The 23,434-nt window shown below is 43.1% G+C and overlaps 1 long non-coding RNA gene across 2 annotated transcripts in view; it reads right to left on the bottom strand.

The window, feature by feature from the left end:
• The window catches only part of LOC137344903 (uncharacterized), an 82,870-nt gene that overhangs the window by 55,437 nt on the left and 3,999 nt on the right, over positions 1-23,434 (bottom strand). For both annotated transcript variants that reach the window (XR_010968489.1, XR_010968490.1), the window contains exon 2: positions 12,824-12,995. This is a non-coding gene — a long non-coding RNA (uncharacterized lncRNA). The remainder of the gene's footprint in view (positions 1-12,823; positions 12,996-23,434) is intronic.

Below are 23,434 nucleotides of genomic sequence, written 5' to 3'. Positions count from 1 at the left end.
TTTTTCCACCAGCAACTCCATAGCTGCTTCATGGAATGGAGGTGCTCTAATGCAGGTCCTTGCAGCAGCCACTTCTTCCCCTCTTCAGGGGCTGGACACCCTTAAGAGTTGCTGGTAGCAGATAACCTGTCTCTTGACCTCGGGGCAATCCCAGCATATCATGCGCCCAAGCAGCAGTGCTCCCTGTGCCTCTGCAACAGGACCATATTATTGACCCCATTATTACAGAAGTACTCTTTTTACCTCTTTCCCCCCAGTTCACCCTGGCACTCTTCTCTATGTTATAACAGTGACTATTTCATTGGCTATAAAGTGCTTTGGGACTTCCTGAGTTTGTGAAAGGTACTATATAATTGCAAGTTCTCTCTCTCCCCTCCCACCCAGTTCATGTTGGCTCTCTTCTCCCTCTCTCCCTTCAATTCAAGCTAGCACTCTTCTCCTCCCCTCCCCCCACAGTTCTTTGAGGCACGCTTCATACTCTCCCCTCAGTTCATGCTGACATTCTTCTCTTCCCCTCACGTCATTGAATGGCCTCCCGCTGTGCTGTAAATATCCATGGTTCTATGCTTCCAGCCCATCGAGGTACACCAGGCCTCCTCTTAGCACAGTGGTAAGGCTAAGATCAAGAACTCATCCTGTGGGGCACTGGAGATCCAAATTGGCATCATACCATTTCCAATGGAAAATTGAAAGTATGACCTAATATGGTCTTGTGCTCTTTACATCTGACATAACACAAAATCAAATCCTAGATGGCTCTCAGCTGGGGAAACAAGGCAGCCTTCTTTGACCTTAATTAAGGTCATTTCGCATGAAATGCTAATCTTAATGAGGTGGCTAGGCTTCAGTGACTATGTGCTGAATGCCAGCATGATGCTAAATTTTATTGAGTACACTGATATGTATTTTACTGCTGCAAGTGTAAAATTGTCTATGTATCGTAACATATTCCATTCTGGATTTCCATATTATTGCATTTTAAAAACTGTCCCATCAGCTCATTCATTGGAATTGTCCTATTTTATGTAATGTTCTGACTGGTGCCATATGAGCTTTGATTGGTAAACAAACTGACGAATTAGCTTTTAATGGAACCATTGTGCTGCTTGTTGACAACGCAGCAAGATTTGTGTGGAATTCCACTTCAAAGAGAAACTCAATTTAAAACTAGACAGTGGAGTTCAGATTCTCAGTTCATGCTGGACAGTCAGATGGAGGAGCTCTGTAACTCAAACTGGTGTTGATTACACCACAAGAGACAATTTCAAGTAACTGAAATATATTGCAGGAGGACTGTTTGTTGGACTGTTCATTCTTTGAACCTACAAAAAAGGCTGTGTCCCAAGTTCTGTGCCAGCGGAATCTTTGGAGAGGGAGAATTAATCCTTGTGGCCTCGGTGAAAGGAGAGTTGGTCATTGTGTTTGGTAGTATCTGTCTAAAGCTCATTTTATTTCTTATGCTTCATTTTATTTCTTATGCTTCATTTTATTGTTTAGTTCAGAAATAAATACTGTAGTTAATTTTAGCATGCGTGGCTCTCGTCAGGTGTTTGATAGAGTGGATTGAGAATATATATTCCAGTACTGCATTTGTGTTAATTGTTAGACAATAGGACCTGCAATATCTGCCAAGGGCAGACAACGTGAAACATGTAACTCTTGCATTCATGGGGGGACAAGGTCCACTCACAAGAACTGCTGTGAAACTGTTGGAAGGTAAAGTGGTACTTTAGAAAGAGAAACAAATCATAACATTGCTGCTCGTTACTGGAGGGCACTGCAGGATATTATTCACCACCATGCCATCCAATAATTTATCATATTTAACAAACTTAGCAAGTTTGTTTTTTCTTTATAATAAGTGTGTTTGCAAAATAGCGAGATAAAATGCACATGCTGCTGCTCAAGCAGGTAAAGAATGGTTGAATTCATCAGGAAAGAATTGCAAGACAGACTTCAATGGGAGCTGGTGTGCACTGAAAGTTTTACCTCTTTTTAAAAACAAATTCTCCATGTCTTAAGGGTTGTGCTCATGAGCCACATCCCAGCCCAGAGGACAGGCTCTCAAGATTCATGGAATGCCACTCTATTAGTGAGCACTGAGTCCCTGAGTATCTCAGCTGATAATTTTCCACCCCTCTTACTGTTGAGTGCTTACCTTCACTTGGTGCATTCAGCTATTGGCATTGGGCAAGATCTGGAATTCACTGTGCGGTGAATCTGAGCATAAATCTGCCTCCTCCCAACATGTAGTGCAGCTCAATGGGACACTAACATTTTGTAGCACTGCATTACTATTTAATACCATTTCTAAATCTATTATCCAAAATAATTTCCCATCCACTCATTCCAAGAGTTCCATCAAATTTTGGTTGTAAAAATGCCAAAGTTTATTGTGAGTACATGGGGACAATGTTTTTAAATGCTGCATGTTCTTTGGATTTAATTAATGATACCAGGCTGAATTTAAGATTTACCCTGTGGCTTTTGTGAAGCATAAACACTGCATAGACCTGTTGTGCTGTAAAATTCCATGTAATTGTTCGCAGTGCTGATACATTGAGCATTTCCCTACAGTACGGGTGAAGGATTCTATTGGGTGACACAAAAAAAATCACCCACATTTTTGCCCGGACAGGCGCAATGTGCCTTAAGTGCACTGCACCTATCGTGGTCTCAGAGCACCCAAATTTGGTGATCCAGGTCATTTGCATGGTCCAGTCACACCCCCAGTGCAAGCCCACCCCGGCAGGGTCTTGTGTGTAAAAACGTACGGGTGCAGCTCCAACAACACTCAAGAAGCTCGACACCATCCAAGATAAAGCAGCCCGCTTGATTGGCACCCCATCCACCACCCTAAACATTCACTCCCTTCACCACCGGCGCACTGTGGCTGCAGTGTGCACCATCCACAGGATGCACTGCAGCAACTCGCCAAGGCATCTTCGACAGCACCTCCCAAACCCGCGACCTCTACCACCTAGAAGGACAAGGGCAGCAGGCGCATGGGAACAACACCACCTGCACGTTCCCCTCCAAGTCACACACCATCCCGACTTGGAAATATATCGCCGTTCCTTCATTGTCGCTGGGTCAAAATCCTGGAACTCCCTTCCTAACAGCACTGTGGGCGAACCGTCACCACACGGACTGCAGCGGTTCAAGAAGGCGGCTCACCACCACCTTCTCAAGGGCAATTAGGGATGGGCAATAAATGCCGGCCTTGCCAGCGACGCCCACATCCCGTGAACGAATAAAAAAAAAGCCTGGCACTGTGAGATTGGCCAATGGCCTCAGGGACTTCAGGCTCCAGTTCTCCAACAGCAGAAGGCCGTCAGGCCTGAAGATCGAAGGGAAGGATGGAAAATAAGGAAGGATTTACCTTCTCAGGCCTACCTACCTGGCCCCTCTGAGACCCTTCAATCAGAGGAGCTCAAGCACAAGGCCTCGCACCAGCTTCTTTGTATGCCCCTCAAAGTAGAAAACCTTACCTTGCACAGAGAGGAAATTAAGGAGGAAGAGCCAGGAATACTCTCTCACACCTCATTTCATTGGCTGCCCTTGTCCTGTTGCAGATGTAGGGCGAGTCCACCATTGTAGGGAAGCCCTAGAAATTCAGGGGCAACATAAAGTGGGCCAAGACCTGACCAAACGTCTCTGACCAAACCACCCAGCTCAAACCCTTTTCCTCTCTGTAGCACCTGGGATACTGATTGAATATAAGAACCTAAGTTTAATGTGTTTCTGTCATGCTTTCACAGCAGTTTAATCAAATGACATTGTGGAATGGCCTTGTGCGACAAAGGAAAGTTAAAGAGGTTATTTTCTCCCTCGTGTCAGAATGGTCTGAAATTAAAATTTAGCTCATATTAGTGTTAAGGTCCATCTGGTTTTGGAGTCTGTGAACAGATTTTTCTTTTTGTAGAACAATGTTAGCCATAAATGAAAACCTTCTACTTCTGTGAGATGGCAGAATGGACAGAGTCCAGGGCTGAGATTGGTACATCCTTGTAAGCCACACAGGAGCTGCCTTACAACCTTCCTCGTCTTTCCATAGAAGAAAACTACAGGCACATTCTACTGGCTACCAACGGGGATGGACAGAAAATTAGTTAAAGGCCCCAAAAATACATGGGCCGCGATCCTGACAGTGATAATGAGATCACCTCTGCCGGTGTTTTCCAGGGTTGACTCCACTGCAATTTGCTGGGTCAGTGGGAGAGCACCTTGTTTGCATGGGGCTGGTGGGTGCCTGTACCACCACAGAGGCACCTCAGGTCCCCTCTGAAAACCTCATTCATTCCCCTCTCCTTGGCCCTCTGTGTAAGGGGAGGAGGGGATCTATAAAATTTAATTAAAAATCCACATCTTCAGGGGGACTGACCACTTCCCTAGCATGGACCCTGCCCCCTCTTGGTGGGATCCACTTCTGCCCTTCTGGAGGCTGGTATGCCTCATCTTATTGGGCGTACCTGTCTCCAGTTTTACACTGGGTCCCTTATTGGCTGGGAAAGTGGGAACTCCTATTGTCGGGAGTCCCCATCCCCTCTGCTTAAGTTGCCTTGTGAGGGGGTAGGCAAAGGCTCTGGACCTTATAAGGCTGAATGAGGATTCCCACTTAAGTCAGGTCCCGGCCTTTTGTTGAGCCATTTGCTTGATTCCTGCCAATTACAGAGAGAGTGAGACAGAATGGCCAAGGGAATTCACCGTTACATTGTTTAGCTGCAAAAGAACTGCACTTGATGAAAGGGCAATAAAATTTAGACATTCAGAGAAAGACCTGATTTAAGTTGTCTATCCATGCCTATCAGTAAATATTTATTTAGCTTATTTGTCTTCTGGTACCATTCAATACTGTTTCTCAAAGTGATTTAAAACAGATAATGGAGCAATGGGTACATTTGTGGACTGGGATAGAGACTGAAAATGAATCAGCAGAGTATGTGTAAAAAATGAAACAGAACAGTTGCTCGAGTAACATAGGGGAGTTAATGGCTAACTATCTCATTTAGCTTTCTGAAATAAATGAAGCTTTCCAAATTACCTGGTTTTAATAATCAGTAACAATTATGAATAAAATTACATAAAAGCACTTCTCCATAAAGTGTCCTTCAGGATCCTTATGAATACCATAGCCTGGAAATGGCTGTGAGAGCTGTTAGTGTATAAATGTTTACTGTGCTTGTATTAAATTCCTCTCTCCTCTACTTAATGGAAGTGTTAACCTTTTGGAATAATCAGGTTAGCACCTCCTTTAAAATAGCAGAATGAGAAATTTAATATGAGCATATTAAACATTCATATGGTAACATCACTCAGTCATTTCCAGGCTCATATATATTGATGGATAATTTTAGAAAGGATGTTTGCATTATTTATTAATCAGGAAATAAGGCATGCCTACTTCATTTGACATTTCTTTCTGAATTTTTGTTCCTTTAAATGTCATTTGAAGGTGATAGATATTGATGCTGAGGAATGGAAGATTATTCCACTTTTGATGTCCAGGGGTATAATTGCCAATGAGTGAGGTTCTGGAATGAACATTTAACATGCTGGTACAACATTCCTCTCTCTGCTGATTTTGGGCAGGTGTACACAAATTTGAAACCGCTTTATTTTAAATAGCTTGATGCCTGTTTAAAAATAGCAGACAGAGGAATGTAGTATGGGCACAACTAGGCATTCATATCTGAACTTCTCCGATCAGAAAATATACTTCTGAAATTCTGACCGAGCTGTTGCATTGCAGAAAGTGAGGCATCATGTTGCCATGGTGCAGACACCGCCATAAATTGCAGGGTCAGATGATTATCATCCTGAGAGGAATACAGATTATGTAAATCCAGCCTACAATGCCTCAGATATGTCAGAAGGGTGAAGAAAACAGGAAAAGATGGGAGTTAGGCCCCAAATGTGTCCTGAATGGGGAGGGTGGGGAGTGTGGAAAATAGGAGAGCCAGAGGCAGTGATATAAAACCTGCTGCTACTTACAGGGAACACTAGAGGAAGCAATCAACTTGGGCAACAAGGGCCTAACAAAGAACAGCCAACTGCTGGGAGCCTGACCTGGATGTCCTCCTAATGGAGATACAGAGCAGGAGGGGTGGGCTGTTTGGGGGTTAATGACTGGAAACCCACCATGCATACAGGACGATCTTTCTGGAGAGGGGTGGCTGTGACCGTGACTGCCACCTGCAGTGGTGATGCAGCCTATTGAAAGGTTCTCGTGGACTCAGAAGCCAGGGTACGAGGGGCATCTCAGTCCCAAGAGGTTTGTGATACCACAGCACAGCCAAGCACCATTGGCATCCCTGGCCTTCAGTTAGCACCTCAGCACAACACCAGGACAGCTTTAAGAATGGCACAGGGAGGCACCAGAGTAAGCACTGTGATAATAAGTATATACGTACACAGTAAAACGACCTTGTGATTATGAAGTGCAGTGTTCTGAAACATGTCTGTTCTTTGTTTGGTTCTTGCATTTGAGAGAATGATTAGAGAACAGTTTACAACAGGATACAGAGTTCCTTCCATGTCTCCTTATTGAATCATTGGCTCCTTAAGCAGACCACTTCTGAGATATCATCGAGGGAGTAGTGAGGTCTCCTAGACTCTAGTACCTCCTGGTTGGGCTTCATCTCCTTTAGTGAAGCCTTATTCTGCATGCCTGTCATTTCATCTTCCTCCTGTTCCTATTCTGCCTCCATCATAAGGACGTATATGTGGATTCCCATAGAGAACCCCATGGTTAGGGCTCCATGGCAGGAGGGTGAGAAGCAAAAGGATTTTCTTCCCTGAAAGGCATTTTGTGAAATCCTTTCTTAGTTACAGATTTTTCTAATCACTTCAGTCAAAGCTAAAGTTTCAAAATTTGTAAATATTCAAAGCCTGTGAACTCAAGATGCAACCTGGTTTGATCTAGGGTTTCTTGTACTATTTCAAGCTTTGTATCTGTGCATGTGCTTGTTCTTTGTTCTGTCCATGAAAATAATCAAAATAAAAACTGATGAGACTTGAATTTATTCTCGCTGACACTGTTCTAACCCATATTTGGTGTTGGGAAGCATGAGTAAGCAGTCAGTACTTGTTTGCACCAAGCACCGAGCTGCTTTCATAATACTTCTTGGCCGACGTTCAATAAGTTGAGTAGCAGGAACGTTTCATCCAAATAACGGCTCTTTATTTTTACACTGCAGTTGTGTCCAGAAATCATGGATTTGGTGTTCAAATCTTGACCTAATGATGCCACAATTATTTGTCTTGTTGAGATCGAGGCCTAGAGTTTCCTCTGTAGCAGCATTCCTGCGGGAAGTGCATCAGAGTGGGACTTCTACCCATGGGTGTGACCCTGTTATATTTTGCTTCCTTCAGTTTAATTACCACATTTGGGGTGGCTTGCGTTACTGTTTGCACTCTCTAACAGGAGTATTTAATTGATTGCAGCACTGCTGAAAGGCAGTTTGTGGAATCCTTTCACAGTTGTACAGCTGAGAACAGATTTTTCTAATCACTTCAGTCAAAGCTAAAGTTTCAAAATTTGTAAATATTCAAAGCCTGTGAACTCGATGTAACCTGGTTTGATGTAGGGTTTCTTGTACCTTCATTTGTCACAGTAAGCAGAGTGACAATGAAGAAGTATGTCTGAAGGTACTGCTGCAGGGTCCAGAACTTCCTAGTTTTCCTCCATAGAAGTTTTATTGGCTCAAATAAGAAAAATGAGGCAACAACTCTTTAGGACTGAGGGGAGGTGGTCAATGAAAGGAATGGTATGGACGCTGTGCAAGGAGCTGGCCTTGACAGTCAGCACGACCTCCACCAACTCCTGCATGGCAGAAGAAATTCAATGACCTCACTAGATTAGCCAAGGTAAGAAGGTCAGTTCACACTTTGTGCCAATGTAATGTAATAAGCATGTTTCACTTTTCCATCACTTCAGCCATCCTGTTGAACACCTTTTACTTACAGGATTGACCATGAGGGATCATATGACCCATTACACCCTTTCATTTTCCGATAAATATTCCTTCACTCACAACTTAACATGAAGAAAAGCAGTGAAAGCCTGAAATAATATATAGCCGCTCATTTCCTTCACCTGTTATCACCCTCATTAAGGAAGGCTCATGCAACCTGGGTTGCATGGTAAGAAAAGGGCCTTCACACTGCATCCTTTATGTCTTAAAGGTGAGAGTGGCCTAGAACTAGCGGAGTGCACTAACTGCATCTGTGGCTCCATGATTCAACACTTCAGTCAACCCTGGAGCATGTCACAGCTCCAGAAATCCAGAATGATCAGCGACAGAGGCAACCCCCAACTCCCCTCCTGAAGGACTGTTCATTGGTCAGATAGGAACCCCTTGCTCTGTAGATGTGGGTGCGTGGGCACCTGCAGGTGCATGGGCACCTCTGGGTGGGTGCTAGATGTCTCGTTTAATGCCTGATTTGCCTAGTCACCCTGCACTCCTCCTCCTCCTTTTCTTCCTCCAAATGGTACAAGTATAGGGGAATCCCTCATGGATGCATCGTTGCCGCCCAAAGGTTCCAGAAAATTAAGCTGTAGAATACCAGGAACAGTGCTCAAACTACCAGCAAGATACAGATGAAAGAAACAAAAAAAAAATATTTCCAGCAAGTACTCTAAAGAAAAGTTACAGCAATCCTCTGCAGGGTCTCTAACTCCAGCTTCATCCATCGACAGCCACCTGGCAGTGCTAAAAATGTAAACAGGTGTTGAGGTGTTGTTGAGGCAGCATTTCAGTAGAATGGCTCACAAACCCATTTGTCACTTCTGGCCTCTCACACCCCTCTAACTGTTAATACTTGCTTTGACAACTGCAAAAAATGTCTCTCCTTCCTTCATTTCTGTTTTTCAGTTTTCCTCCATTTCTGTTCCTCTGTCTCTCCTTTCTTATTTTGCTCCCAATCCTCCTTGATTTTCTTGCTCTCTCCTTCACTTTCATCTAGTCTCCACTTCTGTATCTCCCTGCCCTCCCTTTCATCTTTCTCTTGAGTCTTACACTTTACCTGGCCAATTGTTCTAAAAAATGGTATCACCCTTTTATACCACCAAGAGCCCAGGGTATTGCAAAACTACCTCTGCTCCTAAGGGGGGATAATCATAGAATCATAGAAAGTTACGGCACAGAAGGAGGCTATTCGGCCCATCGTGTCCATGCGGGCCGAAAAAGAGCTATCCAGCTTAATCCCACTTTCTAGCACTTGGTCCATAGCCCTGTAGGTTGCAGCACTTCAAGTGCACATCCAAGTACTTTTTAAATGAGTTGAGGGTTTCTGCCTCTACCACCCTTTCAGGCAGTGAGTTCCAGACCCCCGCCACCCTCTGGGTGAAAAAAATTCTCCTCAGCTCCCCTCTAATCCTTCTACCAATTACTTTAAATCGATGCCCCCTGGTCACTGACCCCTCTGCTAAGGGAAATAGGTCCTCCCTATCCACTCAATCTAGGCCCCTCATAATTTTATATACCTCAATTAAATCTCCCCTCAGTCTCCTTTGTTCCAAAGAAAACAACCTCAGCCTATCCAATCTTTTCTCATAGCTAAAATTCTCCAGTCCTGGCAACATCCTTGTAAATCTCCTCTGTACCCTCTCTAGTGCAATCACATCTTTCCTATAATGTGGTGACCAGACTGTACACTGTACTCAAGCTGTGGCCTAACTAGTATTTTATACAGTTCCAGCATAACCTCCCTGCTCTTATATTCTATGCCTTGGCTAATAAAGGAAAGTATCCCGTATGCCTTCTTAACCACCTTATCTACCTGTGTACAGTTCAGAGATCTGTGGACATGAACTCCAAGGTCCCTCTGTTTCTCTACACCTCTCAGTAGCCTCCCATTTATTGTGTATTCCCCTGACTTGTTTGCCCTCCCCAAATGCATTACCTCACACTTCTCCGGGCTGAATTCCATTTGCCACTCTTCTGCCCACCTGACCAGTCCATTGATGTCTTCCTGCAGTCTACAGCTTTCTTCCTCACTATCAACCACACAGCCAATTTTTGTATCATCTGCAAACTTCTTGATCATGCCCCCTATATTCAAGTCTAAATCATTGATATATACCACAAAAAACAAGGGACCTAGTACTGAGCCCTGCGGAACCCCACTGGAAACAGTTTTCCAGTCACAAACACGCCGTTGACCATTACCCTTTGCTTCCTGTCACTGAACCAATTTTGGATCCAACTTGCCACTTTCCCTTGGATCCCATGGGCTTTTACTTTTTTGACCAGTCGGCCATGTGGGACCTTGCCAAAAGCCTTGCTAAAATCCATTTGACTACATCAAACGTGTTTTCCTCATCAACCCTCCTTGTTACCTCCTCAAAAAATTCAATCAATTTAGTCAGACACGACCTTCCCTTAATAAATCCACGCTGACTGTCCTTGATTAACCCGTGCCTTTCTAAATGAGGATTTATGCTGTCCCTCAGAATCGATTCCAATAATTTGCCCAACACCGAGCTTAGACTGACTGGCCTATAATTACTCGGTCTAACCCTTTCTCCCTTTTTAAACAATGGTACAATATTAGCAGTCCTCCAAACCTTCGGCACCAAGCCTGTAGCCAGGGAGGATTGGAAAATGATGATCAGAGCCTCTGCTATTTCCTCCCTTGCTTCTCTTAACAGTCTGGGATACATTGCATCCTGGCCTGGAGATTTATCTACTTTCAAAGATGCTAAACACGTTAATACTTCCTCTCTCACTATGTTTATCCCATCCAATATTTCACACTCCACCTCCTTAACTATAATCTCTGCATCATCCCCCTCTTTTGTGAAGACGCAAAGTATTCATTAAGAACCATACCCACATCTTCCGCCTCCACACATAGATAACCTTTTTGGTTTCTAAGAGGCCCTACTCTTTCCTTAGTTATTCTCTTGCTCTTTTGTATTTATAAAACATCTTTAGGTTTTCCTTGATTTTACTTGCCAGTATTTTCTCATGCCCTCTCTTTGCTTTCTTAATTTCCTTTTTAATTTCACCCCTGCACTTTCTATACTCCTCAAGGCTTCCTGCAGTATTGAGCTCTCGGTGTCTGACATAAGCTTCCCTTTTTTGCCATATCCTACCCCGTATGCTCCTTGTTATCCAGGGGGCTCTTGATTTGGCAATCCCATCCTTTTTCTTTGTGGGAACATGTTTGTTCTGAACCCTCACTATCTCTCCTTTGAATGCCTCCCACTGCTCTGACACTAATTAACCTTCAAGTAACTGTTTCCAGTCCACTTTTGCTAAATCACATCTCAGTTTAGTAAAATTGGCCTTTCCCCAATTTAGAACTTTTACTCCTGTTCTATCTTTGTCCTTTTCCATAACTATGCTAAATCTAACTGAATCATGGTCACTACCAGAGCACTATGAGCACACCGATAAGAAAAGTAACATTCCTGTTTTCCTCTTTATTGAGTACCTCTCTTTGATTTTGCTGGCTGACTGAGTGCACATTCAGTTCACAGTTCTTGGGTCAAATGTTACAAAAGACTAAGGTAGGATATCACCTCCTAACAAATTGCACTTTAACCACTAAGGAAAAAATACCAGTAAAACTATCAGTACGCCCTACCAGCTGTAGATTTCTTCAGAATATGAAGATAATGGTGAGAGAGAAGTACTTAATATGAAATTTGCATTTCCACTGACATTTAATTTCTCCTTTAACGTTTTGTGCTTTTTTCTGAATATTTATGTTGCTGTTGGCTCATTTGAGGAAACTGGCCTGGAAGAGTGGCTTTGCCTCGCAACAGGAAAAAGCTAGAATTTTCTCTCTTTGCATCCCCTCAAAGGTAATAGCATTGGTTTCCTTTCTGTGATGATCTTTTAATCCCTTGCAAATTTAAATGCTAAACATAGTAGTCTGGGCTTTCTGCTTTAGCAGAATATGCGTATATCTTTGGTGTAGTGGGACTTCCAGCCAATTTTCCAGCCTCAGGGCGAGTTGTATAATTATGGTGGGCTTCACGAGGAGTCCCCCTGGAATGGGACTAGAAAATGGCTGCAGCTTCCGCACTTTGAAGATTATTTTTAAGATTTTGAATTTGCCGCATTAAACTGCACACTTTCTAGATTTTAAAAAAATCAAATCCTCCCTCCACTGTCATAGCAACAGTGGAAGTATTCCCTTTATTTACATATGCTTGCAATACACCCCCCAGAAATGGCCCGCCATTCCCTACCCCCAGCCTGCCCAAGTTTCACCTAAAGATTAATGGAAGGGACTCGGGAAATCCTAACCAGTGCTTTTAAGGATTGTCTACTGCTTACATTAAATTTGTGAACAATGGGGCAGAGATCGTTCGGGAAATAACAGTGAGCTCAACAGCGCTCTCTGTTGTTAGTGGCAGAATGGAGGAGCAAATTCCTGCGTTCGCACATGCGCAGTGAAACGCGGAAATCCAGAACTTGCTCCTAGTGGTTCGCCGGCGATATGACAGCTTCGAATTAAAGGGACATCGCATGCTGCAATCAGAGAAATCATTGAAAAAGTGCAAATTTGCTTATCTGCCCAGCTGGAAAGTAACTAATTACATTACCAAACAGGTTCGCTTAAAATTACAGGTCTAAACTAACAGCGTAAATCTTAATGATTGCCAAACAACTAAAAATTAACTTTTAAAAATGTTGAGTCTCATTACTCCTTATTTTAATAATTTTTGGACATTAACAATTTTTTTTTTAAATTAACTTTTTTTTTACTTTTCTCTTCTATCTCTTTTATTTAATTCAATTATTCCTTACCCCCTCACATTTTTCACTGTCTATAACTGTTTTTACATTGATTTAAAATGTTGTACCTTTCACTGCCTGGTTTAACATTCCTAACTGGCAGAGACAGTGAACGCAGCTGTCATAAATACTGCAATCTGATTGGTCGATGGGGTACATCGCTCCTCTCGTTTCTCCCAGGGTCCTCGCTTCTCTTGAACTGACGCTGGGCTCCTCTCCGCTTCCTATTCGAGGAAGTGCCTGAAGAAAAGACCACATAAGTTTGTGGGTTAGTATAAATCTATGGAGCAGTGAGGAATGTCGGTTCGCTGCTCCGAGCAATTTCTACCCCTATATATACGTTCACTACTAGTATTTTACACACACCTTTACAAAACATTGTGGCATTGATTTTCTTGACCTTTTGTCTCAATGAATACCCATTCCCTGGATGCAAAAGCCAATGGTCTCTGCCACCTTTATATTGCCTCAGGATTTCCAGAGGTGGGTCAGGGCTTGAGCCTGCAATGGGCACAGGCCCAATGACATCAGGTAAATGAGGCAGAGGGGACCCTCAATCCTCAATTTCCTCTTCTCTTTGTTTTTTGGGCATCCATTTTCAGGGACACCCAAAAAAGAGGTGCTAAAATAAGGGAGCCGACAGCAAGGCAGAAGGTAGGTGGGCAATTTTGTTTTACACAAACATTTATTTTTGGCTCAGGAGCCTCTGGCTGTTGGTCTCCAACAGTTTGACCCCTCAACTTTCTTAACAGAAAGGGCTACCTCTCGCTGCATGTCCAGATCGCGTGAGACAATATGCGAAGAATCCTCCACATCAAGGCCGGATTTGCAAGCAGTTATTCTATTTGCCATATTGTCTACAGTAAAGAAAATATTTAGTGCATTCTCAGCTGAATTGGGTGCACATGAACACCAGTGACACATCCAGAAACTGCTTCCACTGTAAGAAAGAAAGACGTAAGAAAGAAACTTAAGAAACTGTAAGAAAGAAAGAAAAGTCTATTTAATTCAAGAGGCAATTCAAATAAGGAAAATGATAGCATTTCCAAGAAAGGATGAGACTGCATATTTGTGATTCAGCTGAAACTCTAAATCCCACGTCAAAAGCTGTAGTGGAAACATGCTTTCTTGCCAGATGCTGCTTAGGAGAACAACGTTTATTTGTCAAGAAACAATAAAGTGATTGCAAACACCTCAAAATGTAATCAAAAACCAATGAGCCTGTTGCAAATGCAATAGATCTGAAAAAAATCATTGACACTTTGTTCAAGCCACGAAATTTCGAGACTAAAGCTGTGGGTTTAATTGCCAGTGCTGTTTGATGTCTGAACTGGCCTGTCACATTATAGGAACTTAACTTAACCCTTGAAGTCCGGGTATCATTCTAGTAAACCTACGCTGTACTCCCTCCAAGGCCAATATGTCCTTCTGAAGGTGCGGTGCCCAGAACTGCTCACAGTACTCCAGGTGTGGTCTAACCAAGGTTTTGTATAGCTGCAGCATAACTTCTGCCCCCTTGTACTCTAGTCCTCTAGATATAAAGGCCAGCATTCCATTAGCCTTATTGATTATTTTCTGCACCTGTTCATGGCACTTCAATGATCTATGTACCTGAACCCCTAAGTCCCTTTGGATATCCACTGTTTTTAACTTTTTACCATTTAGAAAGTGTGTGTGTTGAGTTCCCCATCTGGTTTTTAAGAGGGACATGCAGAAAGAAACAACCTGTGAGTTTTTCTACAAAGCCACAGAGTTGTCACTGATTAGATCATCATCTAATTTTACACCCACGATGAGGAAGTAGAGAAAAGCAGGGGAGAAGCACAGATCTTGAAATTTAATGGGCCAATGTTACCATATTATGGAGTTTTGGGGCAGGACATCTTTGAAATGGCCTGCTGTGAAAACTCCATACATGCACTGCGGTGTTGAGGTTGGTCATTCTGGCGTTTTCAAGCTGCCCAAGATATAAAACTGCTTCAAAACAAATTATTTTTTCACCACAGATTTTTCACATTTAGCTCTCCCTTCTTGAAACATTGACAAAGTGCGGTATGCTTGTGTGTGAGAATAGATTAGTGGTTAATGTAAAAGTCTTTTATAAATATATAAATGGTAAAAGGGTAGTCAAAGAAAGGGTGGGGCCGATTAGGGACAAAAAAGATCTTCGTGTGGAGGCAGAGGGCATGGGCTGGGGTACTAAATGAATACTTCGCATCGGTTTTCACTAGAGAAGAGGACCCTGCCATTGTAGCAGTAAAGGAGGAGGTAGTAGTGATATTGAATAGGATAAAAATAAAGAGGAGGCACTTAAAAGATTGGCAGCACTGAAAGTAGAAATGTCACCTGGTCCAGATGGGATGCATCGTAGGCGACTGAGGAAAGTAAGGGTAGAAATTGCGGTGGCTCTGGCCACAATCTTCCAATCCTCCTTAGACATGAGGACGGTGCCAGAGGACTGGAGGATTGCAAATGTTACGCCCCTGTTTTAAAAAGGGGAGAGGGATAAACCCGGCAATTACAGGCCAGTCAGCCTAACGTCGGTGGTGGGGAAACTTTTAGAGACAATAATTCCGGACAAAATTAATTGGCACTTGGAAAAGTGTGGGCTAATAAATGAAAGTCAGCACGGATTTGTTAAAGGAAAATCGTGTTTGACTAACTTGATTGAATTCTTTGATGAAGTAATGGAAAGGGTTGATGAGGGTAATGCGGTTGATGTTGTGTATATGGACTTTCAAAAGGCATTTGATAAAGTACCACATAATAGACTTGTTTGCAAAATTAAAGTTCATGGGATTAAAGGGATAGTGGCAGCATGGATACAAAATTGGCTAAGGGGGACAGAAAGCAGAGAGTAGTGGTGAATGATTGTTTTTCAGACTAGAGGGAAGTATACAGTGGTATTCCCCATGGGGTTGGTATTTTGACCACTGCTATTTTTGATATATATTAATGACCTGAACTTAGATATACAGGGTATAATTTCAAAGTTTGTAGATAACACGAAACTCGGAAATGTAGTAAACAATGTGGAGAATAGTAACAAACTTCAGGATGACATAGACAGACTAGTGAAATGGGCAGACACATGGCAGATGAAATTTAACACAGAGAAGTGTGAAGCGATATATTTTGGAAGGAGGAATGAGGAGAAGCAATATAAACTAAATGGTACAATTTTAAAAGGGATGCAGGAACAGAGAGACCTGGGGGTGTATGTGTACAAATCTTTGAAGGTGGCAGGACAAGTTGAGAAGGCTATGAGAAAAGCATGTGGGATCCTGGGCTTTATTAATCGAGGCATAGAGTACAAAAGCAAGGAAGTTATGTTAAACCTTTATAAACCGCTGGTTAGTCCTCAGCTGGAGTATTGTGTTCAATTCTGGGCACCACATTTTAGGAAGAATGTGAAGGCCTTCGAGAGGACGCAAAAGAGATTTACTAGAATGGTACCAGGGATGAGGGACTTCAGTTATGTGGAGAGACTGGAGAAGCTGGGTTTGTTCTTCTTGGAGCAGAGAAGGTTATGGGGAGATTTGATAGAGGTGTTCAAAATCATGAAGGGTTTTGATTGAGTAAATAAGGAGAAACTGTTTCCAGTGGCAGAAAGGTTAGCAACCAGAGGACACAGATTTAAAGTGACGGGCAAAAGAACCAGAGGTTACATGAGGAAACATGTTTTTACACAGCGAGTTGTTATGATCTGGAATGTATTGCCTGAAAGGGTGGTGGAAGCAGATTCAATAGTAACTTTCAAAAGGGAATTGGATAAATACTTGAAGGGGAAAGAGCAGGGGAGTGGGACTGATTGGATAGCACTTTCAACGAGCCGGCACAGGCACGATGGTCCGAATGGCCTCCACCTGTGTGTTACCATACAATGATACTATGGGCTAGAAAATCGGCCGCCTAGCACCCGTTGTTTCAGCGGTGTGCGGCCTCCTGAAGTTCCAAGATGGCGTCTTGGCTGCGCAAGCATGTTTCCAGCGTGACGTGCGCCGGACGCCATCTTAGCATAGGCATTAGCGCATGCGCAAATACGGAACGCTAGAAGCATGTAAAGTAAGGAGAAAATGGATACAATCAGTGTGCAATACTGATTTAAAGTGATAGACAACATTTTGGAACTTAACACTCAACTCAACGCACAGTCTTAACCACGACCATCTGAACATGTCTTAGATTGCCTGGAGGACCCCCACCAGCGCTATTTAACGGCACCATGCAGGACTTACAGGTTAGTTGTTGGATTATTGCCACTGGCTGCCGATACATCTGTAACTGTTTTTGTAGCTCTCCTATACTTGAATACCAGAACGCGAAGACATAGCCTAACATTTAGAGCCAGGACGTGCAGGAGTGAAGTTAGGAAACGCTGCTACACACAAAGGGTGGGAGAAGTTTGGAACGCTCTTCTGCAAATGGCAGCTGATGCTAACTCAATTGTAAATTCTAAATCTGAGATTGACAGATTTCTGTGAACCAAGGGTATTAAGGGATATGGGGCTAAGGCGGGTATATGGAGTTAGGTCACAGGTCCACCATGATCTCATTGAATGGCAGAACAGGCTCGAGGGGCTAAATGCCACTGCCAATTGCTGCCTCCTGTAATGCACCACCTTCTCTTGCAAGCAAGCGGGACATGTGTCTGGGTGATGTGCCTGTCATGGTTGAATAGCTGCCAATGTGCGTGGCCTATGAGTTGTGGGTGGCTTGCAACAGTGGTAATGTGTAATGGTGAGAGGAAGCATCTGATTGGAAGTATTGAGTATTGATTGAAAGAGTTTGTTGGTAGGTGGGTGATGGGGGGTGTAGTGCATGGAGCAGTGGATGCGGCTAGTGGTGTAGTTGGTAGGAGACGGCACTCGACAGTTGACCTCACTCACCTTGACCACTCGTGTCAAAGCATTGAACTTCTTCCTGCATTGCATCCATGTTCGTGCTGCTATGCGCCTGGCATTGACTGCCTCCCACTGCCTTTTGGGCATATGTCTGGAGGGTCTCTTGCCCCCCTGTGGATATAGGATGCCCTTCCTTCTGTCCACCTCTTGCACCAAGTGCATCAGCAGAGAACCTTGGTGCATTGGAGGATGTGGTAGTGTGCAACCTTTATTCAATGTTTGAACATAACTCATCAGTTTGTAAACGTAAGGATGGGACCTGCATCTGTGTTTTACGTGTGCCATTCTGATCTCCGTATAGACTGCAGAGTGTTATTTTTAGCAAATAGCAGATACCGGCTACCTTTAAGAGAGTTTAAGAGACAGCCTGCCTTTAAGAGATTGGCGCTCCCCCTGCTGAATCCTCGTGTCAAGGCTGATTTCCAATGCTGCTTGCAGGTAAGTCCTTACACCGTTCGAAAGTCTCGTCCTGCCTGCACAGTGGCCATCGGGTGTGGGTTAATAGTGAACCGGGCTACCCACGCCCGGAAATAGGCTTTATCCAATTTTTTTCCCCCAACATCTTCAGTTCAGAGAGAAAATTGGTGAGAAAATAAATTAAAAACATTTAAAAGAAGGCTGTGAAGCATCACTGAGTTGCCAGCAAGATGGCAAGAGCCCAAGACAGATGAGACTGCTCGAAGTTCAGTACAGTTCTAGTAGCAGGATCTACAAAGGTGTATAAATACTGTCCTTGCATTGTTCAGAACAGTGTATTGCAAAATTTTTACACTGCTGCTTGTGGGAAAGAGGATAAAATATTCTTCATCATTTGCATGCCTCTAAACTGTGTTAGTGGCATAAACCATGGCAATAAAACAATTTATCAGCAGACGAATTCTCTTAAACATCAGCCCAAAGCATTTCAGTCAGTAACACTTTCAAGGCTCATAAAAATTGTCAAGGACGAGAAAAGGCTATTACAACAATTGAAGTTCATCCCTCTCATATGCTAACCTTCCCATTGTACAATCTAGCTTTACTTTAATCATCCTTAATGTTTTTGCCTCCAGTATCCCACTTGATAGGTTGTTCCAGACATAAAACCAATATTAGGAAAAATGTCTTTACCAGCAGAGTAAAGACATTGGTTTGAAAACATCTCGCTAATTTAAATTTAGCTCTTTTGTATTTGCGACAGGTTTTGAAATGTCGGAGGGCTGGTTTGATCAAAACTCCCCTTTCTGTGAATCAATTTGTTTAAGTTAATCTTTATAGAAATATGGATGGGTGTGTCCTTCACAATTTTAAATCCACTGTCATTATATGACTATTAGTCACTTCTGTTTTTGACAAAGTTTGCAGTTTACTGGATGGGTAATTACTGTTGGCATAACAGTTACATAGAATCCCATATTATAAAGCACAGCCCCTCCGCCTACCTCCCGCAGTGTGTGAATAGGTAAAGGCATATTTTTTGGTCCTGGTACTGAAGATTTTTGCTTCCTAAAATCTTGCACGACTGACCTCATGCGATTCCCCACGGTCGGCCTATTTACATATTCATAGGGAGTTTCCACCTCAGATCGGGCATGCTGACAACACGGTTCAGGAAATTACTCACTCTTCCAGCTCTTAAAGGATTGCGACTGCTTTTTAAAGGGGCTGTGTACCTGTTGGCCTGCAGGGAAATTATTGGTCAGGAGATCTTGCTGCAGAAAAGAACATTGAGATGGCTGGAGAGTGTCGCAGAATACTACCTCTTACAGATGCTACGTTGGAGGTACTTCTACCAGAAATGCAAGAAAGGAATGTTGTCCTGTTTGAGTTTCCAGGGGGAGTGCACTCCCTCAGTACTGCACTGAGACATCAGACTAGATTATATGCTCCAGTCCCTGCGTGAACCTACTGATTGAGAGACAAAAGTGCTATTAACTGAGCCAAGCTGACACTGCATTTAGACACCAGACGGCCAATAGTCCTGTCTTCGTAAGAAAAAGGGAGTAAAGCAGGTTTCTCATCAATATCAATGAACTGCTAAGAAAGTTGTGGATTACAAAGATTTTAAACCTGCGATTTGTGGGAATGCAATTTCATTAGCAGCAACAAAAAGGTCGCAGTCAATCACAATGCACTTGCAGTAAGAATTCGTGTGTGCTTCAAAAGCAACTAAGGAGTCTCTAGTCTGTAAGAGTAGGGAGCTTTTCTCAATTACTCATGTTCAGCTCCTTGATTTGTTTAAGCACATCTGATCTATGCAAACAAAGATAACTGAGAAAGCTGGTACAAGAGTGGAATCCTCAAGAAAACTACTTCAATAAGTTCAATATTTTGCAAATCCTATAATCTGCCCAGTAATAAGATATTGTGGCCCTGTTTGACAGGCCAAAGAAAAATCAATCTATTGTCGGTGGGTTCAGTACATTTCACTGACATGCTGTGGACTTGTTGAGAAATTATACTGTAGGGAACATCTCTACATCTTCATACTCAAACTGATATATCATTACACCATGTTTAAACTGGGAACACAAGAGCAGCTGTCAGTAATCACCAAGGTCAAATTCTTGACGTGTGAAATCGTACCATTGGGGAAATCTTACTTTCCTTTAAAGATCTACAAACATACAAAGCACTCATTATGGGGATTCATTACGACTCATTTGCCAAATAAACAAAGCCATTCAGACTACGAAGGCTACAGGTTCATTCCTTGGTTTAAACTGACTTAATCGATCTCAGCCGTGGGACAGCAGCAATGCAGGTTCTACAACTGGCCTCTGTATCTCTGGCCTAACAAGGGAAATTGGGCCAGGATTTCCCCCTCACAAATGCTATTCAGTAACCCCTGCTGGGAGGTTTGTTTACATTAGGTGCACAGTAGATCAGATTCAGCTGTCATGTTCCCCACACTTGAACAGGCTGGTTGCGCTCGATGTCTAAGGTCAGACATAAAGAATGGCGATTGCATGAAAGAATAACAGAGAGAGCTAAATTCAGTTTAATTTTTTAGTCTCTTACGCCCATTTTAAAATGTTCATTTCTACACAGCTTTTTCCTTTGTTATGTTGAAAGATTAATGTGAAAATAAGTTTATTTTGCCAATCAAAACTGGGCTGTAATTCCAGTATAATTGAGCCCTCTGTATGTTGGATAAAATTATAATTACCAGTTGTCGTAAGTGACTTGATATCCTGTTTTTCTGTATTAAAAAAATAGAAATGTTCAGTTTATACTATGTTGAAGAGGAAGCTGCACCATAAATGCACCTTTTAAGATCAAACAATTACAAACAATTCAAATTAACTACAATGTCCTATTTATTTTTATTGAAAAAAACTAAACAATGTGTGTTGATGATGTCATCCCTGGACACTGATAAAGTGTCACAATGAGGCCAAAGAATGTGAAGGAACTGCCCTAGCACACAACTGAAATCCCTAATGTACACCAGATGTTAATGATACTTTTGTATCATCAGCACCAAGCAGTCCCAACTCAACATAGAACATTATGTTAAAAGTGCAGTGCAGCAACCTGTTCAAAGTTCTCCTTTATTAAATATCTACACCATACATTTGTTCACCAATTCTGTCAATTTTTGTCTGATTACGTGCCTTGGGACTTGTTTTACTACATTAAAGGCATTTTATAAATGCAAGTGGTTGTATATATATTCCACTGCCTGCTAGCATTCCATTAACAATGTGTGGCACATTTCCCCATAGACACTACTAACATTATTAACTCCTTTCATACATTATTGTAATCAGACTCACACTGTCTCCTAATAGGATTCTGCACTATTGACAGCAGCTCCTGTTGCTGTAGAAACCACCTTGTTCATATTGCAATGCGGTTCCTATTACAGCCAAGCCCACAATAAAACAACTATACATTTGTAAGCTGGCACAAATGCAGCCGTATCAGACACCGAGTACTTCTCAGAGGTTGATACCTCTTCCAACGACTCGAGAAGAAGCAAACAAGCCAGTGACAACAAATACTATCTGCTGGCCATTATGGGGCAGACGTGAACCTTTAAGCCATAGCTGGCTCTAATAGAATGCTGCTTTGATGTCAACTTTTTCCATCAGTATAACTTATCTTTACGTAATAATACAAAAATAAAGAATAGGCTATAATACTCCACATCCATGGGCCATCTTGCTTGATTTAAACTAACTTTCTTACTCTTCTCCACTGCACTCCATCCTTCTCACAACCTTTTGTTGTCCGACAGCCTTGCGGCTTTCCGTTTCCAAAAACTGTCCTCTCAGTTTTCCCCAAAAACTTGACTGCCTTTGAGTCCCACCACCAGCCTGTGTCCCAGCCTTTATCTTTATCTCTGTGATCAGGGCTAAAATACAATGGGTGTGAGGTGTTTTCGATTGCCAAGACAAGCCAATTAATTGTTTATTATTAATAGTAATCAAAAGCAAAATGCTGCGGATGCTGGAAATCTGAAATAAAAACAGAAAATGCTGGAGAAGCTCAGCAAGTCAGGCAGCATCTGTGGAGAAAGAAACAGAGTTAACGTTTCAGGTCGATGACCTTTCGTCAGGATATGGAGAAAAGGCGGGAAAGTGGAGTTGAGGTAAAAATCAGATCAGCCCTGATCTCATTAAATGGCGGAGCAGGCTCGAAGAGCCAAATGGCCCACTCCTGCTCCTATCTCTTCCGGTCTTATGGTCTAGAAATGGAAGATGTTAAAAGAGTTAAAGTTTTTGAGCAAGTACAGAACCAGGGAAAGGGGGGGGGGGAAGGGAGGGGAGGGGGGGGAAAGAACAAAAGGAAAAGTCTGTGCTAGGGTAGAGGGCACGAGTGATTAAATGACAAAAGGGATGATGGTGCAAGGCAAGGAGGGTGGTAATGGGACAGGTTAAGAAACAAATGATTGATCAGGAGTAGCTGTAAATGGCAGCAGCAGATCCATTACCAGCACTGGCTGACCAAAAAAATGGGAGCAGTGGTTATGATCTGAAGCTATTAAAATCAATTTTGAGTCCAGAAGGTTGTAAAGTGCCTAAATGAAAGATGAACTGCTGTTCCTGCAGCTTCCATTGAACTTCATTGGAACAGTGTAAGTGGCCGAGGACAGAGAGGTCAGAGTGGGAATGGGACGGGGAATTAAAATGGCAAGCGACCGGCAGGTCAGGGTCACGCTTGCTGACTGAGCGGAGGTGTTCAGCAAAGCGATCACCCAATCTGTGTTTGGTCTCTCCGATGTAGAGGAGACCGCATTGTGAGCAGCGAATACAGTATACTAAATTGAAAGAAGTACAAGTAAATCGCTGTTTCACCTGGAAGGAGTGTTTGGGGCCCTGGACGGTGGGAAGGGAGGAGATGAAGGGGCAGGTGGTGCATCTCCTGCGCTCGCACGGGAAGGTGCCGTGGGGAGGAGAGTGGGTGTTGAGGGTGATGAAAGAGTGGACCAGGGTGTCGCGGAGCGAACGTTCCCTTCGGAATGCTGGAAGGGGAGGGGAGTGGAAGATGTGTTTGGTGGTGGGATCGCGCTGGAGGTGGCGGAAATGGCGGAGAACGATACGTTGAATGTGGAGGTTGGTGGGGTGGAAGGTGAGGACAAGGGAGACCCTATCATGGTTCTGGGAGGGAAAGGAAGAGGTGAGGGCAGAAGTGCGGGAAATAGGAAAGACACGGTCGTGGGCCCTGTCAACTACAGAGGAGGGGAATCCTCAGTTGAGGAAAAAGGAAGACATATCGGAAGCACTGATGCGGAAGGTGGTATTGTCAAAACAGATGCGACGGAGACGGAGAAACTGGGAGAAGGTAGTC

Source organism: Heptranchias perlo, chromosome 28 (genome assembly GCF_035084215.1).
Source record: "Heptranchias perlo isolate sHepPer1 chromosome 28, sHepPer1.hap1, whole genome shotgun sequence".
In the NCBI taxonomy this organism is placed as follows: domain Eukaryota; kingdom Metazoa; phylum Chordata; class Chondrichthyes; order Hexanchiformes; family Hexanchidae; genus Heptranchias; species Heptranchias perlo.
Note: the sequence above shows the minus strand (reverse complement) of the source record. Positions and strands in the feature narration are given on the sequence as shown.